Source organism: Pseudorca crassidens, chromosome 2 (assembly GCF_039906515.1).
Source record: "Pseudorca crassidens isolate mPseCra1 chromosome 2, mPseCra1.hap1, whole genome shotgun sequence".
Classification (NCBI taxonomy): domain Eukaryota; kingdom Metazoa; phylum Chordata; class Mammalia; order Artiodactyla; family Delphinidae; genus Pseudorca; species Pseudorca crassidens.
Window position 1 is genome coordinate 33,630,932 of NC_090297.1, and position 21,095 is coordinate 33,652,026.

At 50.5% G+C, this 21,095-nt stretch overlaps 1 protein-coding gene across 3 annotated transcripts in view; it reads right to left on the reverse strand.

Annotated features, from left to right (window-relative positions):
- The window catches only part of HIVEP3 (HIVEP zinc finger 3), a 501,781-nt gene that overhangs the window by 84,145 nt on the left and 396,541 nt on the right, over window positions 1-21,095 (reverse strand). For all 3 annotated transcript variants that reach the window (XM_067725724.1, XM_067725722.1, XM_067725723.1), the window contains one exon: window positions 16,551-16,748. The gene's annotated coding sequence lies outside the window, so the exon portion shown is untranslated. The remainder of the gene's footprint in view (window positions 1-16,550; window positions 16,749-21,095) is intronic.

A 21,095-nucleotide genomic window follows, 5' to 3' on the forward strand; every position in this document is an offset into this window, starting at 1 on the left:
AGACAGAGGTTCAGTGAGGCTGAGGGACTCCCCAGACACAGGGCTGGAACGTAACCAGGTGGGATCCACAGCCCAGGCCCCTCATTCTCAGACCAACGTTCTTCGAGGGTACCTTGCTCCCTGAATCTGCACCCAGGATCTGACTCTGTGTTCCTGGCCCATCCTTAGCCCTGACAAACATGGTATCCTGAACTCAGGAACCAGGAGCGGTACGTTGATGTGAAAAATTAATTCATCAGGGCCTAGAATCATCTTCCTAAGTGCCCCCCTCCAGAGCCCTATGAGGCCAGCCCCACCACCACCTTTCACCTTTTATAAAAAAAATTTTTATTGGAGTATAGCTGCTTTACATATACATATATCCCCTCTTTTTTGGAGTTCCCTCCCGTTTAGGTCACCACAGAGCATTCACCACAGAGCACTGAGTAGAGTTCCCTGTGCTATACAGTAGGTTCTCATTAGTTACCTATTTTATACATAGTATCAGTAGTGTATACATGTCCATCCCAATCACCCAATTCATCCCACCCACCCCTTTCCCCCTTGGTATCCATATGTTTGTTCTCTATGTCTGTGTCCCTAGCTTTGCTTTGTAAACAAGATCGTCCATACCAATTTTTTTCAGATTCTTCATATATGCATTAATATACGATATTTGTTTTTCTATTTCTGACTTACTTCACTCTGTATGACAGTCTCTAGGTCCATCCACGTCTCTACAAATGACCCAATTTTGTTCCTTTTTATGGCTGAGTAATATTCCATTGTATGTATGTACCAATCTTCTTTATCCATTCCTCTGCTGCTGGACATTTAGGTTGTTTCCATGTCCTGGTTATTGTAAATAGTGCTGCAATGAACACTGGGGTACATGTGTCTTTTTGAATTATGGTTTTGTCCGGGAAAAGATGCTCAACATCACTAATTATTTGAGAAATGCAAATCAAAGCTACAATGAGATATCACCTCACACCTGTCAGAATGGCCAACATCACAAAATCTACAAACAATAAATGCTGGTGAAGGTGTGGAGAAGAGGGAAACCTCTTGCACTGTTGGTGGGAATTAAATTGATACAGCCACTATGGAGAACAGTATGGAGGTTCCTTAAAAAACTAGAAATAGAACTACCATGTGACCCAGCAATCCCACTACTGGGCATATACCCAGAGAAAACCATAATTCAAAAAGACACATGGGCAGGGGTTGGAAGATGGGCAGGGCAGGGGTTGGAAGATGGGCAGGGGTGGGATCTTGAGAGCCTGAAATCCTGGTCTCTTTTTCCTTCACCCAGAAACTCAGGAGACCCAATGGTGTTTCTTGTTTGTCATGCAGAAAGCGGGTGGCCTCTGTTAGTTGTTGTCCCCACAAGTCTGGCAGGATTAATACGGTGCCCCCTTCCAGGGCACGGACCGGGAGGCTCTGGGGCACCTAGAAGGGGGAACTACAGGGATGCCCCGGGGAGGGAGTGGTGGAGGGCAGCCAGGACCACTGGCTGCTGAGTCACCTCCCTGGGTGGCAGGCAAGGCAGAGCCCTGCTCACTGGCCTGCAGGGACTCCCCACTCCCTTCCCAAGAACTCCAAGTCCTTCTAACATGCCACAAACCTCTCCAAATGGGTTTCCTAATGGGTTTTGGCCCAAGTGAGCGATTTCTCTTTCCCAAACAGGATCACACCCATCTCCCTGTCCAGGTCACTCATAGCTCCCCTCTCCTGTGGCAAAGACCGCTGCCAGTTTTTGAATGCTTACTATTATGTGCTGGGCTCAAGACAGTTTCTATCGTACCCCTCACTGTACTGATGGTTTCACATGTCGTATCTCCAGCTACAGATTTTATAGAGCAGAGCTGTTTGTTTGGGTTCTTTTTACAATTTTTTTTTTGATGTGGACCATTTTTAAAGTCTTTATTGAACTTGTTACAATACTGCTTCTGTTTTGTGTTTTGGCCTTCTGGCCACAAGGCATGCGGGACCCCAGCTCCCCAACCAGGGATCGAACCCGTACCCCCTGCATTGGAAGGCAAAGTCTTAACCACTGGACCACCAGGGAAGTCCCCAGAACTGTGTTTTTAACTCCCTTGACGTTCTGTGTGCCTGCCCCATGGTAGGCACTCATGGGTGTCTGTGAGTGAAAGAACGAATGAATGAATGAGGTTTTAATGGTGGAAAACCTTAGCTAACGGATAGTTTACAGAAGTCACCTTGATTCCTTTCTGGAAAAGGGGGTGTATTCATTTTCAAGACTAGTGACTATATTAATCTATTAATAAATAGAATTTTCTAAACTTTGAGTGTCTGTCTCATGAACATAACGTTTTGGAACCTGCTCTATTAGACACTACCTAGTATAATTCACATATCATAAATTTCACTCCTTTAGATGTATGATTAAGTGGTTTTTAGTATAGTCACAAGATTGTGCAACCATCACTATGTAATTCCAGAATATTTTCATCATTCCCAAAAGAAACCCCACACCCCTTAGCAGTCAATCCACATTCCCGTCCCCTGGCAACTGTTAATTTATCTACTTTCTGTCTCTACGAATTTGCCTATTCTGGACCTTTCATATAAACGGAACCGTACAATACACGGTCTTTTGTGTCTGGCTTCTCTCACTTAGCATCATGTTTTTACTCATTTGCTTTAAAAGTATTAGTATTTCATGGTGCTTCTGAGAGCACCCTGGCCCCCAGAGGTTCTGAGGCCATAATGCCAGGGAGATCACACAGTTTGGAGTGGGTGCCATGAGCCCTCATGACAGCACAGGGTCTGGCAGCAGATGTACGGGACTGGGCAGTATGGGAGTCAGACAGAAGATGTTGTCACAGTCTGGGCAGTCTGGGGCCAGCAGCAGAACCAGCTGGTAGGAACCAATCACACAGGGGGACTGAGAGCAGGAATGCCCAAGGGAACAGCTGCCTGCAAACCCGATTCTCTGGTAGGGAGAGAGCCATGCCCAGCCCTGAGTCTGGAGAGACAGTCCCATTTCTGAGGTGGCCTCAAAGTTCAACTCCTGGAGGAGTGGGTCCCCAGCGCTTGGCTGGTTCGGATCTAGGGGTACAGAAGCGACAGTGGCCACCGTCTCTGTCTAACCCAGACATTAGCCGGGAAGCAGCACCTCCTGTCAGGAAATCCCAACAGGCTAAGTAGAGCCAAGCATGCTTTGGTCTTAGGCAGTTTGTACAGGAATTGATTAATTAATTAATTTCCCTTTTTTTTTTTTTTTTCAATTTTAACTTGCTTTATTCCACAGAGGACCTGACACGGTTTACACAAACAAAATCGGAGCTTGAGTTAAAAATGATGCATCAGCCCAGGGGAAATGGAAGATATAAAGTCTACAGCAGAAGGGGTAAAAGACCATGGAGAAGTAGCTTAGGAGCCCCACGTGGTGGCTGTTTGGGCCCTAGGTTCAGGGTAGGGCTTCCTGGCAGTAAAAGAAGGAAGGACAACACAGTTAGTCGTACCTTCTCAGTGTCCTGATGATAAGCACAGCAGTTTCTCAGAGAAAGCGCAGCTCTTCTTGGCACTAAGATCTGAAGGGAATTTCTCTCCTGCTGTTTCAAAGAGGGAGCCATTCATGAAGTCATTCCTCCAATACTTCTTGGGCTGATGACGTGCCAGTTCCAGGCTGGCTCTGCCGGCCTCTAAACATGCCAGGTGGGCCCCACCCTTTACATCATGAGCTCTCGTTTGGGAAATGCTGTGCCATTTGGTGACCACCATGCCACGTTTCGCCAGAAACACATACCATCTGTACGGTTATTTATATAAAACTTTAATTTACATTGACTTGAATTTGACTTGTTAAAATATAGCCTCATCTTAGCAGTAGGGATCATGGGTGTAACTGCCAACTCTAGGTTTTTATTTAACTGTTTTAATAGTAAGAAATTACTCTTAAAAAAATGGATTTCACCCATGTTCCCCTAAAACCACCTCATGTTCTACTAGTGGTTTGTGTCCTGCACAAAAGCCTCCCCCCACCATTTCACTTTGGATGCACGAGGGTGTGCCCCCCCTTTCATGAACAGCCAAGTTCCCCCTCACCCCCTCCACCTGCCAGAGTGATGGAGCGGGTCCCTGGGCAGATGTGGTTTAGGCTCCCCCACGCCCCCCATAATCATGGAGCTGGAAGGCCCTTGAATGTCATCTAGTTCAAAGCTCATGTGTGACAGACCGACACTCAGGAGACTTGCCCCCAATCACAAGGCTGGTGACAGGGCAGGTGTCAGGATTTCTTCCAGGCTCGCCTTTGTCATTGCCCCAGATGGACAGGTGACTATTTACGTAACCAAAGACTGGCGCTCACCGAAGGCCTCTAATAGAGGGACCGGGGTCTCACCCAACTGCACAAGTCCCATGAAGGTGGGAACCGTGTCTGTTTTGTTCCCCAGGGTGAATCAGCACCCAGCACTCTGCCTGGCACATAGTAGGTGTTCAGAGAACAACCCTGAGATGTTCACAGCAAGTTCTGGAGGATGGTCACCTCTGGGGGGGCGCGGGGAGGGACCTGCGATGATGGAAGGCTACACAGCAGCTTCTGCTGTGTTTGCTGAAGTCTTTTTTAAGCGGGTTAGTGGGTTTACCACTGTTTGTTCTATTATTGTGTATTTTGCTGTCGTTGTTTGGTTGAAATATTTTTAAAAGTCTAAATGTATTTGTTAAATACATGAATAAATTTAGTACTAGCCCTTTAAACAAGTGTGCTTTCTCTCTGCTAATATAACGCTCTGTGCCCATCTCAAGGGGCTCTAACTGGAGCGGAGGAAATGGTTCTGATTTCCATGTCAGGTACCCCCCAGCTGGGGGTCTTCTCAGCCTGCCACCTCTCCCTCTACTCCCGAAGCCTGTGGCACTTGGGGGGTGAATCTGAGCGTGTCTGAGGCCGACCGAGGCGGAGTCCATCTCAAGCCCAGGTCATGGCATCCTTGGCGTGGCTCACACAAGCCAAGTGGGGTCTGGGCCCCACCTGCAGAGTCCCAGCTGATGGGCCCCATGGATGAGCACCACACTGGGGCAATGGGCATTTTTATAAAACCAAGCCACCAACAAGTCCTTGCTCCCCGTCCGTGAAAATGACAAGTCTTTCCTGGCACATATACTGCGAACAGTGGGGTCAAACGCCAGGCAAGGATGCACGCTGAGATTGCCAAGATGGGCCCACAAAGTCTCAGAGTCTCAGGGTTGGAAGGGACCTTCAAGAGCACTGGCGCACGCTCCTCCCCACGACGTGAGCCTCCCCTTAGGGACTGCTCTCGGGACGCCACTCAAGACCTGGGGCAGCAGCAATTGCTCTTCTTTTTTTTCAAGGGGGGGTGGGGGGAGCATTTTTTTGTTTTTGTAAAAACGGAATCACCCTGTGTACACTTCTCCATACCTTGCTTTTCTCACGGACCATCTTTCTAGGTCAAAGGCCAACATTTTTTGAGCAGTTCCTATACACCAGGCACCTGCATCAAGCCTATAGGGCAGGCACTATTATAATTCCTGCTTCACCAAAGAGAAGACTGATGGTCAGAGAGTCATGTAACACAGTTCGCGGGATCCGGATCTGAACCCTGGCAGTCTGCCTCCAGCCTCTGTGTTCCTAACCACTGCACTCCACTGCCTTTCTAAACAGAGACAGGGTGGTCTCTCTCTCTCTCTCTTTTTTTTCGGCCACGCCGCACACCTTGGCTTACGGGATCTTAGTTCCCCAACCAGGGAATGAACCCAGGCCCTCAGCAGTGAAACAGTGAAAGCGCAGAGTCCTAACTACTGGACTGCCAGGGAATCCCCTCATTCTTTTTAAATAGCTGAATGATGGGCCACGGGTTGAATATAATACCTTCGAGCCCTCCCTACTGTTGAGTTTCATACTTTTTTCTAATTTTTTTGCCACTGGAATTTTGCAATAAACATCCTTTGTACACATATCTTTACGGACTGGTACTATTGTTCCATAGGCCGGATTCCCAGAAGTGGGACCGTGGGTCAAAGGGTATGTGTGTTTTGGGCTGGAGTATTATGGGGCCTATTGTTCCAGGCGTCTTCCTAAGGATGAGCCATGCGATTTTCACTCACTGGTTTTGATTCTGTCCCGAGGACCCCACAGAACACCTCTGACCCCTCTTCTCCAGGATGACCCCTAGGATGGTTGATGACAGTCCTCTCTACTCCAGTTTCCCCAAATGTTCCTCTGTCCACATGGTTTGGTGTCCCCTACGGCTGGTCCAGATACCTCTTAAAGTGCAGCATCCTCTGGGGTGACCTCCTCCCCGTTGAAGGACACACGCACAGAGGCGCAGCATCTTTGCTGGTGCCAAGGGCGCAGTAGGAGAGATCCAAGTCGGTAGCGTTCAGAGTTCTTATCTTCAGCTCCCCCCAATCACACACATGCCTTCCTGAGAAAAAGGCCCTTTGTGAAATATTAAAGGACAGACTAATTCTACCCCCACCCAATGAGAAAATGGACTCATTCTTCGCTTAGAGAAAATGCCAATAATTTTGGAGCCGGACAGACCTTCATGCATCTTCCAGCTCAATGCCTTATTTTACAAAAGAGTCCTGGAGGGCAATGACCAACCCAGGTTCACACGTGGGGTGTGCAAAAGCATTTCTCTGAGCCGGGAGTAGGGTCGCTGGGGGGCACTTTTCTCTAGCTTCTCCGCCTGCTGGTTCGTAGGAACCGTCTTACTAGAAAGGCTTAGTGTAAACATTTTGCTAGGCAGCCGAGAGAGGAAACTTACCCAGGCTGAGCTGCCCTGCACTGGGTGCTGGCCACGGACACAATGCTCAATGAGGGCCATTATCTAGGAAGGGAGGGCTGTTTGTTCCGCTGCGGGACGGTGCCAGAGCCCAGAGCCACCAGGCTTGCCACTCTGGCTGCCACACAGAAGAGTCTCCTTGCACTCAGCAGGCTTTGCGGTTATGCAATGCCGGGCCAGGAGGTTAACTCTCCCCGGACAGCAGCCAAGCCTTGTTCCTTCCTGCCTGAGCGTATCCATCTGAAAAGGCTCAAAATTGAGGGCCTCAGTATTTGCAAAAAATGCTCGGGCCCTGAACCTGCTGGTTTATTCCAAAGGGCGTAGTGGGCCCATCCCTGTAGCCCCCGGCATCCTCCTCCCGAGGTCCTGGGCCCCAGCCGTGGAGTCTGCTCACTGCTCCTCAGCATCACCCTTGGGCCTCTTGGCCCTGCACCCTAGTCTGTGCTCCTGCTGTTCCCTCTGCCTGCAAGGCTCCTCTCCCTTTTCTTTCTCTGTCAGTTGTGTCTAGTCTAAGCCCCCTTTTTAAAGCACAAGTTCCACCCCACATCCTTAAAGCCAGCCACCAGTGACCTAAGCTGAAGGGGTGAGTTTTCAAGCCAGAAGAGATCTGGGAAGTTATCGATCCAACTGCCCCATTTTCCAGATGAGGAAACTGAGGCTTAGAGAGGTTGACTAGCCTGAGAGCAGAGTGAGCAAATGTAAGGACCAGCAGGGCTCTCGTCCCTAATCTCTTTCTCTTACACTACGCATCCCATCTGCTGGTGGATCATGTCGGCTCTGCCTTCAGACTATACCCAGAATCCAACCACTTTCCACGGCTGCCACCCTGGTCTGCGACATTATCGCTTCCTGATGCTGACGCCAGCCTCCCATGCTGCTCTGGCTTCCTGCAGTGTGGTCTCCACACACAGCTGGCTGGGCTTTCCAGAACATTCGGCAGATCAGGCCACTCCAGGGCTCGGACCTCCAGCGGCTTCTCAATTATCTGCACACACTCACCCTCTGCCACCATATTCCTCCTCCGCCCCCACCCCTGCCCCTCCAGCCACACTGGTCTCCTTGCTGTTCCCGCCTGGCAAGATCCCGCCTCTGCCCGAACACTCTTCCCCAGGTGCCCCAGGGCTCACTCTCTCAACCCTCAGGGCTTTGCTCAAATGCCACTTCTCTGGGGGGCCCGCCCTAACCGCCTGATTCCTTTCCTTTCCTGATGTCATCTTGTCATCTACTACATACTTTATATAAGTAAAAGATAATACCTTTATATTTATTTTATAGATACGTTCATATCTTTAATATCTCACAAAACAATATGTGATAAGGTGACAATATATTCAGAGGCAGGAATGTGTGTGTTTTGTCACTTAAAACGGTGCGCGGTACTACCATCTGTTCAGGCAGGGCTGATTTTAAAGGTGATCTACCCCTTTGAGGATGGATGATGGTGACGGAGGTCCTGGTGTCACTGTGACATAGTGTGCGCACGCGCGCGTGTGTGTGTGTGTGTGTGTGTGTTAGGGGTGGAGAGAGGGGACAAGTGTGGTGGCACAAGCAGGATCAATGAAAGGAGAGACTCTGAAAGCTCCAGGGAGGCCAGATAGAGCTGGCCCAGATGCTATATTTTTAGGGCCTTATGGGGGAAACACCCTGACACCTGGACCTCAGTGCCTCCCCGACCCAGCCCAGGCAGAGTTGATCCAGAATGGTTCATTCACAGAGGCAGCCACACAGAAGCGGCCCAGATGGGGCTGTGAGGACCCAGTCATCTCTGGCTCCTTCTTACTTTTAGGCAACTTGAATTTGCAAGTTCAGAAATCTCTCTCTGTTTTTTTAAAAATCTCTCCAGTGGGTGACTTACAGGCCCCACGGTGTTTAGCGGCCTCAGCTGAGTTGCTCTGCACAGAGTTTTATTACCAATAATAAATATCTGTTGGATGAATAAAGAGAGAGGTGGAAGGGAAGGGGGAAAGTGAGGCACAGGAGAGGAAGACGAAGGCCCCAAGCAACAGAGTGATCCCCAGGAAGCATGCCAACCAGAACCGGGCAGAGACAACACAGCAGGGCTTGTCCCGACAGGTGGGACAGGCGGGTCCAGGAGTCGCCCACTCTCCCACACCTGCAGTTCTGCCGGCAGGGAGCACAAATCCCAAGCAAACAGAAACTCGTGATTTGGGTTTTATTTGGATTGACATTTTTGTTTACCTATGGCACAATTTCTATGAGGTTGGCTGGTTTTATTCTAAAGAGGGGCCCAAGCTGAGTTACCCAGGTGACTGGCTGTTGAAATCTCTCTTTTCTCCGTCTGCCCCGGCCCGTCCCGACTCCTCTTCTGGCCCTCCGAGCACTTCTCTGACTCTTTCACCCGAACCTTTTTTTTCCTGGATGCCTGTGCTCGTTCCTCAGGTTTTGGTCCTTAATCCCCTACTTGTCTCTCTCTACATTTCTCACCTTGTCTTACTAGCGGCTTCCACAGCTGCACACATCACCTGCCTTGTCCCCGGAACTCCCCAACCCTGCCCTTCCAGCTGCCAACCTCTGGCTGGGCCATCCTGCTGGCCTCTCAAATTCGATATGCTTAGCACCAAACTCATTTTTTCTTCTCCTATGCTTCTGGTAACACCGTTCTTCTAAACCTTCAGGCTTGCAACATCAGAACTATCTCAAAACTGCCTCCACTCTCCTCTGCCCCCATGCTATCCATCCATCCACCCACCCCACCCATTCCCTCATTTGTTCAGCACCTGCTCACCAAGTACCAGTGTGTACCAGGATGCTCTGGGCGCTGGGACAGTCACCATGCCTGTCTCTCCTCCCTCTGTGCATCCTCCAGGACAACCCCAGGCCCTGTTCCAGAAGTAGTCAGGCCCATAACTGCCAGTAATTTGCAGTGTGACCTTGGGCAAGTCACTTGCCATGTCTGAGCTTGGGTGTCCTCATCTGCTTTGGGAGAAGATTAAGCATCCCTACCTCAACTCTCCCCAGCCTGGCTGTGATGCCCGCAGGCGACATCCATCTGAAGAATATTCATGATCATCACCCCTAACAATGTTGTAGCTTCTTACAGACCGTGGCCTTAACCCCCTGCAGCTCCTAGCCTCCAGTCTGAGACAGAGCCCCAGAAACTGCATTTTAAAGAAACACCCCAGGCAATTCTGTTGGAGAGGAGGGAGCTGTGGATCACACTTAGAGAAACTCTGGCTCGCAGGATAAAGTCCAAACTCCCTCACCACCCACCCAACCCCTGATCAGACCCTCACCCCACTGGTCTGTCCATTCATCACCCTGAACCCAGAACTGAGTCTGCTCTTCTCTTGCCATTTCCCCAGCACAGAAAGCCTTCCTGACCTCCCTCTCTCTGATAGTCTTTTTTCCATCCTGTAAGGTCCGACTCAAATGCCTTCTCCTTCTTCCAACTTGTCATCGGTATCCCGACAAATCCACGCACTCTCGTTTCCTGCCTAGGTTGCTGGCTGGCTTTTCACCAGCTCACATCCTAGCTTCCTAACCAGCCCGTAAGCTCCCTGAGGGCAACCGTCTTCTCGCAGATCTTTGTGTTTGATCACAAACACTGAGCATCTACAAAGACCAAAACATGCACTGCAGTGTCATAGGAGGATGGTAGAGTTCCTGCCTGGGGGTGCTCTCTAACAGTAAAGACAGAGTAGAAGTAAAGATAGGGGACCACAGAATCCCAGAGCAAAGTCTCCTAATGCCATGGGGGAGGGGCACACAGGAGGCAGAGGAGGAAAGTCCAGAAAGAATGCGCAAAGGATTGAAGTGTGAGGAGTTCCCCGGGAGCCCGGGAGGAGGAGAAGAGGGATGGAGATGATGGGAACGGCTGGACTAAGAATGCTGAGCTAAGGAGTTGGACTCGACTCTAGGTCAGAGTTTGGCAAGTCCAGCCCACTGCCTGTTTTTATCCATGAAGTTTTACTGGAAGACAGGCACGCCAGTTCTTCTACACACTGTCCATGGCCGCTTTCCCGTAGCAACAATGGAAGTGAGTAGCTGCAAGAGACTGCATGGCTGGCAAAGCTTAGAAGATTTACACCTGGCCATTTCGAAAGAAAGTTTCGTGGATCCTGGCCACAGGCTTTGACAGCTCTGGGTGGATTTTAAGGAAGAGACAGTACGGTCAGATGGGTGCTTTTTCTATTATTTTGGGCCAACATAGGGATGGGCTGGAGCAGACAAGCCGGCAGGAAGGGAAGGTGGCTGGGAGGCTGCTATAACTAACTGTCCAGGTGGGGGATGGACATCACAATTGCTGCTGTGGATTAAGAGATTTATTAAGAGTTGCTGTGTGACCGCCTCGGGCTAAGCCCTTCACACATACTCCCTGATTTAATCTGCACAGCCACTGCAGGTAGTGTTGTTATCCCCATTTTACAGATGAGGCACAGAGAGGTGAAGCGGCTTGCCCAAGGCCACACAGCTGGTAAGCAGCAGAGGCGGGACGCAAAGTGCCAAGCTCAAGGTGTCCGGGGTCGAGCCTGTTTGCTTGTTGACGGATCCCTTCAAGCTTCTCTGAGAATTCACAGAACACAAGTCCTCTGCAGGAGAAAATCTATCCTGAGTCGAGCCAGGCAGGAAGTGGGAGGCAGGCATGTGGCTATTTTGGAAAAGCGACACGAAAAACCACGAAACTTCCTACCTGTCCTGTTTTGCTCCCATCTGTCCTCGGAAACAAGGCTGCCCCTCTCTTAGATGAAAAGGTGTTTCTCGCCACACAGTGGCTCTGCCGCTGGTGGTGGGGGAAGCACTAAGCTTAGCACACGTCTGCTATTTCTAAAGGGCTATAGAAACAAACAGGGCTATGTAAATAAGAAAAAAATGAGGTCACCCTTTTAAAATCTAACACTGTTCTTTTTCTATGGGGTGAGCAGCAAAACCTCAGAAAGAACTTGTGCTTTTTTATCCCCGAGAGGCCTTCTCCAGCCCACAGCCTCCCGAAGCCACCAGCCTGCCCCTCCCTTCCTTGCACCCTCCGAGGGGAAGGCAGGGGGCCTGGGAGCCAGGACTCCTGGGTTTTACTCCTGGCTGTGTGGGCTTTGCCTCGAATGCCCAAAGCCACTGCCCAACACCAGTCACCACCTCCTTGGGGCCTTGACATCTGTCCCCATCCAGGTCACTCACAAGCACTGCACACGCTCACGTGCACTCCTCCTGCATAAACCAGCTTGGCATGCTGACCCAGAGGACCCCTCGGCCATCCCTCTTCCTCTCCCCTGACCAGATCTGCTGAGTGGCCTCAGAGGTCCTTGGCATGATGATTAGAAGCGATTTGTAAGAGCCTTCCACACTCTCCCCCCACCATGTCTATGAGCATATTTTAACCTTCTGGACCTCTTCTTCCAAGCCCATGGCTGGAAGTTATTAGAGCAGCTCCGGAGAGCTGTGTTTAAGTCACCAACAGCTGTTAGGAGACACCTCCAGCTTTGGCAGGAGCTCCTGGGGCTTCTCTGTGTTTCCCAAGTACTTTTCCCACTACTGACCACCCCCCTGCTCCCTGCCCCGTGACCCTCTCCACCATGGACAGCATCCCCTCACTTCTCTCCTCCACCCTCTTTCACTACCTACTCCTCTGCCTCCCAACCCCAACTCTCAGCATCCTTAGCTCCTCCGTTATCCTTCAGCACAGAAACAAGAACCACTAATATTTGCCGAAGAGGCGGTTTGCAAACTGTGCTCTGCAGAGGTGTTTCAGAGGTTCTTCAAATGTCGTGTGAGAATTTTATTCTAAAAATATAGTCTGACGCCTATTAAAACTGTTACGGAAAACGGACCCGAACTTCCCAACATGTTCTACGGCACGCTGTAACACGGAGTCGAGCCAATGGGGGCGGCCGGCTGCACGTGGTTTGTACAGACCTTGGACTAAGGCCTGGGTGGATCCTGAACTTCAGTATTGAGATGTGTCTTCAACTAGAAAGACTGGAGCTTCTAACTGGGTATCTTTAGGTTGTTGTTTTAAAAATTCAGGACTATACACGCTTCTGTAAACCACACGAACAAGTACATGCTAAAGCTTTCAGTGATACGAGAACGGATTATCATGAAGATGTCATAAATGATTGTGTGCTTCCTGAGTGCTGTAATAAGAAGGAATCCAAGAAAATGTTTGACACCGTTAGTGATGCAAACCAGAATTCCCTTCTCCTCCTCCCTAGATGTCTACATAACATTGAACTGAAGATCATCCTGGGCCGCAAGTTCAGCTATGAGAAATCTGTTACCAATTCACATGGTCTCATTTAGAATTTTCTTAATATCGTGGAACCGAGCCAAACAAAACAAAAATGACGAAGCAATCCTGGATGTTACAGCTGATATTCCGATACAATGATCGTCTAGAACAGAGATCGGCAAACTGCTTCTACACAGGGCCAAATAGTAAATCTTTTTGGCTTTGTGGGACAGACAGTCTCTGTCACAACTACTCAACTCTGCCATTAGAGTGGGAAAGCGGCCATAAATAACGTTGAAACGAATGGCATAGCGGCGTTCCAATAAAATTTCATTTACAAAAATCAGGCGGCAGCCTGGGTTAGGCCCACGGGCTGCAGTTTGCTGACGCTTGATCTAGACCCTGAGCTTTCAATGTTTTTATGCATCGAAGCTGAGTCATTGCTCTGTTAATGGATTCTCATAATAAATAGGTGTTAACATTTTCAACTTAGAAAATAAATGTGTGTTAATAAACTACCACTTTAACTTCGCATTCCATGCAGGGTTTGACTTTTTAAAATGGTTTCTAAAACTATAAATGTTTGAAAACTACTAGCAGAAAGCTTTGCTACTAAAAAAATGCTTTCACAGGCATCTTCAAATTAGATTCATCTTCCAATCGCTTATTCAAAAATTACCTTAACTCTGGAGAGAGCCCCAGTCCAGGCCTGTACGAAAGGCGAGGGGCCATGACTCCACAACTCCTTGCTCTGAAATAATTCCAACATACCCGTTCCCAAGCCTCAAATGGTATTAATGGGCCCCCCCGGCACGGGGGATCCTGCAAGGCCGCGGAAGACCGGCACGCGGCCAGCTTCTACCTGGCACCCCTGCCTGCCTGGGCCCGAGCCCTCCACCTCATTCAGATGCCATATATTCCAGCCTCCCCACTGGTGGCTGGGGCAGCTGTGCCAGCAGTGGGCCCTGAGTGCCTGGACACTCCAGAAGCACTGAGTCAGCACCCCATTAATCACGTATGCTTGGATTCCCCAGAGGGAGCACGGGAAGGGGTGGGGACCAGAGTTCTCGCTGGAACTGACAGCTCATTTCCCTCTGGGCCGGTCCCATCCCCTACAGATGCTTCCATGCAGCTGCCAGGGCCCCCGTGGACAAAAAGGAGAGTTTGAGAGGGAAGTAGGGAAAGACAAGCGCCAGGTCTGGGGAGGATTCCCCCATCTGTATTCCCCATGACAGTGTCCCCATTTCTCTGCTTGCAACCCTCAGAAGTTTCTACTTCCAGCATAGTTCAAGTATCAACTGCACACCTAGCTGAATAAATTCAGACCCTGCCCTGAGACCGCTAGGGGAGGAGACCACGTACAGCTAACTGTGATACGTGCACAAGGAGACAAATGCTAAATCGAGGTACAACGAGGTATCCCAGGATGCCGAGGAAGGGGGACCCATTCGTTTGTATTATGGTGCTACTGATTTCTATTAAAAGGTAGGTACTCTTGGGGGAGAAGTCCTCCTTGAAGCTGTTACTGCCTTTCTTTCGGAAGCCTCTTGGTGGAGAAGAAAGTACTGGGTCTTTTGTAGCCAGAGGTTCTGCTCTTTACTAGCTGTGTGACTGTCTTTAAATTACTGGACCTCTCTGTTCTCAGTTTCCTGTACAAAAGAGGCAACAGAACCAGCCTCACTGTGGTTTCTGCAGGACTCAGTCTTGTCTGCAAAGCGCCAGGCCCCATGTGCAGCATCAGCCCTTAACTTCACCCTGACTCTCTCTTAGGAACTCATGTACCGGGACCAGATGGCACAGTATGGCAGATGTGTCACAGGGCTGCAGTAAGGAGGGTGGAGTGGTGGTCGACCTGCCTGCATGAGTCAGAGGGCTGCTTATGTTGGGGAGCCCTTGCTAGGTGTCTGGCAACATCCCAGGGCCTCACCTGTATCTCGCCAGCAGCCCTGTAAGGCAAGAGCCATGACTCTCCCATTTTCCAAGGAAGAAAGACGAGGCAGAGAGTCTAAGCAATCTGCCTCCCAAAGCAGTAAAGGCTGGAACTGGAATTTGAACTTGGGAAGATCCACAGCCTCCACTACTAGGTACCCCATCAAACATGCCCTCAAACCGAGGCTCAGATGCCCAGTCATCCTTCATCAGAGTCCAGGGGGTGATTCCTCCACCTCCTCTGGAGAACCCTGATCACGGCCTGGGTCTAGGGGGGTCCACGTGGTACGGCAGAGCTGTGGGCAGAGGCCCAGCCCCAGCCACCGGACCGTTCAGACAGCTACAGAGATGCTGTCTCTGAGGGCTACCTGAGTCCCCGTCCTCCCCCCTGTAAGTGAGAACACTTCTGTTTGGAGGAAGGGAATGAGCGCTGCTCACAGCACACCAGGCTGGGAAGCACCCGCTGGGACTCGCGGCTGAGCCCACAGACCCAAACACAGGACAAGCGTCTCCAGAGGCCCCAGAAAGAGGCCCCAGAGCACCCAAACCTTGGCTGCATCAGAATAAAAACACAGATGCCTGTGTCCCCACCTCCAGACAACATGCCTGGGTGGGCCAAGAAGTCCATTTTGTTTTAACGGAGGCGCTCTCCCCCTCCCTCTCCTTCTCCCTGGGTGATTCTGATGCACTCCACAGCCACACGAAACATCCAAAGACATATTCCTGACCCAAAGAGCTTCTAACACCACACACCTAACCTGAATCACAGCCTGAACTTCTAACCTGAAACGACAACTCATACCTGAAGCGCTAAAAACAAATCAAATGGGCATATATATAGCCATGCTGGGGCCCTCTCCCAGGGCCATTCAGGCAGTCTCTCTGGAGATGGGACCCTGCTAGTGGAATGTTTAAAAACTCCAGGTGATTCTAATATGCAGCTCGGGCTGAGAACCCAACATCCTTTCATTTCTTCATAGCCGGGAGGGCCCTGAAAGATGTTGCTCTGTCTTCAATACCCACTGTGATGTTCTAACTAGGGAGGGGGTGGCAGGGCCTCTTTAGGCAAGAGCCATCCTGGGAGGCAGAGGTGGGGCACAGAGAAGTGGGTGGAGTTGGCCAGCAGGACAGATGGTGGGGGTGGCATGTAGGGAGGCCGTGGTTCCTTAAGCGGTGGTGTTGCCAAGGACAGAATGGAAACTGAGGGACTGGGGAGACAGGACTGCATTTTGGGGGAGACAGTGTGGGGCAGTGAAAGAGTGTTGGCCCTCAAGGTTTCTACCCCTGACCAAGGAAGTCCCGAGGACGTCCAACCTTCACAGAGGCTCGAGCAAGGCAATCATCGTCACCATCATCATCCATTTGAAAGAGGAAGGACTCTAGCAAGCTCGGGCAAGAAAGACCACATGGGGCTTCCCTGGTGGCGCAGTGGTTGAGAGTCCGCCTGCCGATGCAGGGGACGCGGTTCGTGCCCCGGTCCGGGAAGATCCCACATGCCGCGGAGCGGCTGGGCCCGTGAGCCATGGCCGCCGAGCCTGCGCGTCCGGAGCCTGTGCTCCGCAACGGGAGGGGCCGCAACGGTGAGAGGCCCACGTACCACAAAACAAAAACAAAAAACAACAACGGAAACAGAAAGACCACATGGAGTGCCCAGCAAGCATGTTCACTGGCCGCCCGTTTCCTACCTGTGCTGAAGCCACCACTTCCGATGACCGAAACTAAAACGCTGCTCTCTTTGAAAACCAGCGTTCATGTCCACTCCTGCAGCAGCTGCCTCCTCTCACGCTCTGCTCTTCCCTCTGGAAGGGAGAGCTCTCCTGGCCAGTGTCGCTTGAGGCTCCTCCATGAACTAGTTTGAGGCTGCCGGGTTCGTACCCCGAATCCTGCAGGGGACGGTCGAAAAACATGGTCAAAGAGTTTGGTCAACTTCTTTAGACATAGAACAGTGTCTGCCTGGTCCCAGGAGCCCAGGCCCCAACTCCTCCCAGGCTGCTTGTCTTGGTTCCAGGCCAGAGCCCCGTGATCCCTGGGGAGACGGTGTGGCGTGGTGGCCCTGGCGCCTACCATATTCTACCTTGTACCTGGCACCTAACTTCTCTAAGCCGCTATTTTTTCACCAGTAAGTAGGCAGAATTCTAAGACGGCCCTTAGGTTTCCTGTCCCCCCTGGTGTACGCATCACGCATAATCCTTAGGCCTGTGAATATCATGGATTTTACTCTCACAGTTAGGTTCTGTTATAGGGTGCACTTGACCTTAAAATAGGGAGATCATTCCCTGGCTTGACCTAATTGAGAAAGTCCTTTAAAAGCAGATTTCTCTCTGGTTGGTCACAGAAGAGGAAGTCATAGGGCTTAGAATCAAGGGGAGGATTTGACATATGCACTTGCTGACTTGCAGGTGGAGGGGGCCGTGTGGAAAGGACCTGAGGGCAGCCTCTTGGAGCTGAGGGCAACCCCCTGCTGACTCCCTGCAACCACCTAGGCCCTGGATTCCAGCAATCGAATGAGCCTGGAAAAGCGGCATTTCCCCCGAGCCTCCAGATGAGAACTCAGCCTACGGATACCTTGATTTCAGCCCTGAGCAGAGAACCCAGCCACTCCGTGCCCGACTTCAGACCTACAGGACTGTGAGCTAACAAAGGAGGGTTGTTTGAAGCCGCGGTGTTGGCAGTAATTTGTTCCACGGCAAGAGAAAAACCAAGACAACCTGCAAAACTGACCCCTATTGGGGCCTGGGTGAGAATTAAACGCAATAATAGACATAAGTGCGCATTGCATTCCCCAAACCGTGAAACAAAACAGAGCATTCAGGGCCAAGGGAGGCAACAACGTTGACCGCACCAGTTTTTAATAATCAACTTATCAGGCTGTGGTAAGACTCAAACAAGAAAATACAGAGGAACACGTTTCGTGATCTAGAAAGCCTGAGCTGTTCTAGTCGAATCTAGCATGGCATGTCACATCCACGCTGCTGCCTTGAGCTGTACTCTGGTGTGTCTGCTGGAGGTGGTGTGGAGTGGTGGCTGAGAACAGGGCACCTAAGGCCGGGATACCTGGGTTCCAGCCCGGGCTTTCTCCTCATTACCTCTGCTTTGGAAAGTTGCTAAGCCTTGCTGTGCCTGATGAGGGGGGCTAAGAATGGCAAGTACCTCCCAGGGTTTTAACGATTCAGTACATGTAAAGGGCCCAGACCCATGCCTGGCACGTGGTTCAGCCCATGTCATACTATGGATACCATTCCAGTGCATCTAGTGATCTAGGTCTGGGGTAACCTGCACGCAGGCCTGGGGCACTGTCACCTTCCTTCTCTTGGGCACCATGCTTTATATTGACACAGTCTTGGAAAAGTTAACGTTTTGGCAACTGCATCCTACTGCTGATTCCTACAAATGCACAGCTAACCAAAGCCCCTCTGCTGTCCCCTCCCTGCTATACCTGCTGCTCTCAAATCCAGCCAGCCCCGTCCCACACCCCAGGGCAGCCTCGTACCACCACACAGCGGAATGGTTGAACTTGCTCTGTGGCTCCTGTCTATGATTTCCCAATTCTGTTGTCCAAGGCACCCAAACTTTTCACCACTCCATGTTCCTCCATCATCTCCAGATCTGACCTCATGCCCTCCAACAGATCTCAAATTATTAATAAAAACAGCTGGCTCTATCCCTCCGAGTATAGAAACACCAATGTCTCAGAACATGTTATTCTATAAACACGGTCCACGATTTCCCACCTCTGAGCCTTTGCTCACATGCTACTCCCCTCCCCCCCATAACCATGTCTACCTGGCCACATCCTACCCATCCTTCCTCAGGAGGCTCAGCCAGCTCCCACCAAACTGGACTTAAGTCCTGCTTCCCCAGAATGTCCAGGGCACATCTGCTGGCCTCTCAGGGTAAGTAACAGCAGCCCCTGCACACAGAGACTCCAGGAGTCTTAAAGCCTCGGTAGACAGCCTACACGTGGGGCAGGTTGGTCTGACTCATCCCCCACCCCTAGAGCCAGGCATGGTGTGTCACACACGGCACAGAACAATTCTCTTTAGAACCTAATTCGGCCGTTCATTCATTTAACAGATGTGCGTTCAGTGCCTACTGGGGGCCAGGCTGGGTAGTAGGTCCTGGAGATAGAAGACAGCAAAAATTTATTCCCTCCCTTCAAGGGGATCACAGTTGGGGTAGGGATGGGTGAGGGGCAAGAAGTCAAAGGAATGTATTCCAGCATCGCTGGATTTAAGCTGCTACACGGTGAAGGCATAAAGAAAAGAGCAGTCACTTCTGAGGGTGTCTGAATGTGTGAGAAAGAGAGAGGGCATCTCAAACAAAGGAAGCAGTGTAAATAGACAGGAGATCTCAAACTGACCGAAGGTTCGAGAAATTGCACACGGTCCATATGGCTGGAGGTAAAGGGCAGTGATAGCTCATGAGGGAAGAGCTGGGCAGGGAAAGAACTTGGTATAGGGCTTCCCTGGTGGCACAGTGGTGAAGAGTCCACCTGCCAACGCAGGGGACATGGGTTCGAGCCCTGGTCCGGGAAGATCCCACATGCCGCAGAGCAACTAAGCTCACGCGCCACGACTACTGAGCCTGAGCTCTAGAGCCCGCGAGCCACAACTACTGAGCCTGCGTGCCACAACTACTGAAGCCCGCATGCCTAGAGCCCGTGCTCTGCAACAAGAGAAGCCACCACAATGAGAAGCCTGCACACCGCAACGAAGAGTAACCCCCGCTCGCCACAACTAGAGAAAGCCCGTGCGCAGCAATGAAGATCCAACGCAGCCAAAAATAAATAAATGAAAATAAATAAATCTATTTTAAAAAGTATAAAAAAAAAGAATTTGGTATATGAGATAGTCTGGACTTGATCTTGTAGGGGAGTGAGGTCACCAAACCGTTTTAATCAGTGAGGTAATGTGGTCAGGCCCAGGGGTGTGGCCAGAGGAGAAGATGGGATGAGGTGGGAGGAGTGAGCCACGGCTCTCCTCTTTTTCATTCAGCGTAACCTAAATGCCACTCCAGCCTCTGATGGCAGGTGGGAGAGCCCGGCGGACACACCCGCATTGGGGTCACCAGGAATGTGACACACACTTGAGGTTCTGTATGGCAAATTGCGCCCATCTGTCTACCTCTTCTCCCCCAGACACCACTGAAATGAAAAGAGAAATGCACAAGTAAGAACAGATCCATAGTAGCACCAGCTGGCCAGCAAGTCTGAGGAAAAGCAGACAAGTGGGAGGGACAGAGAGTGTAATCAGAGCTCAGCCAGCCTCACCCAACATGGGCAAGGGAGAGGCCCACCTGCCAAACGCCCAGGAAACTCACACAGAGGCAGCAGAGTTGCGGCAGAGCAGGAGGGATGGAATTCCTGATATCCAAGGATAATGAGTGAATCCTTCAGGTGCCAGAGAGACCAAAGTGGGGGTGGGGGGTGGGGGACAGAAACCACCTGCCCACACACCTTACAGTCTTCCTGAGGATTACTTAGTGCTTCCACGAGACTCTAGCCCTGGCAAATGGCTTGACTGTTCATTACTGAAACGTGCTGAGGGCTCCGTAAGCTCTTTGAATCCCTTGCCTTGCCTCAGAATTCCTCCTCACTGTTTCTACCCGTCTGCGACTGCTGTATTGTATTTCTTACACAATCCTAGTCAACCCCCACGCTGACATACCCATTTTAAAGACTTCCAATCCTCAACAAATCCTGACCTTGCCTCGCTCCTCCAGATACGCCAAGGCTCCGTGGAGGTGAAGTTCCCCCTTACCCAGTGAGCAATAAACTCAGCTTCCTCTCTGACAGTCTCTATACAAATTCTGAGAATCAGATTGACTTTGCACTTGACATCTGCATCATTAACTGCTAGAGGGCAACAAAGCCAAGACTCCAGAGCTCTGAGGAAAAACGGTTAAAGCCCTAAGATCCCTTACTCAGCCGAGTCTCAAAGCCAAACAGAGAAGCACTAAAAATAGGACGCCACCCACTTATCGTTTCTTAAAAAAAATTACTCCAGGAATTACTCCAACAAAATAAAGACTGTATCAGAATAAGTAATTCAAGAAAGGTCAAGACAGGATACACAGGAAACAATGATGAACACTAAGAGTACAAAAACGCACAGTCAAATCTAAACAAATGTTGATAATAATGGTCTCATCTTGTTGGAAATTAGATACCATTTAATTCTTGACATCGACAGAGAAGTATGGGTTTTATTTTTTATTTAAGGGTAACCATT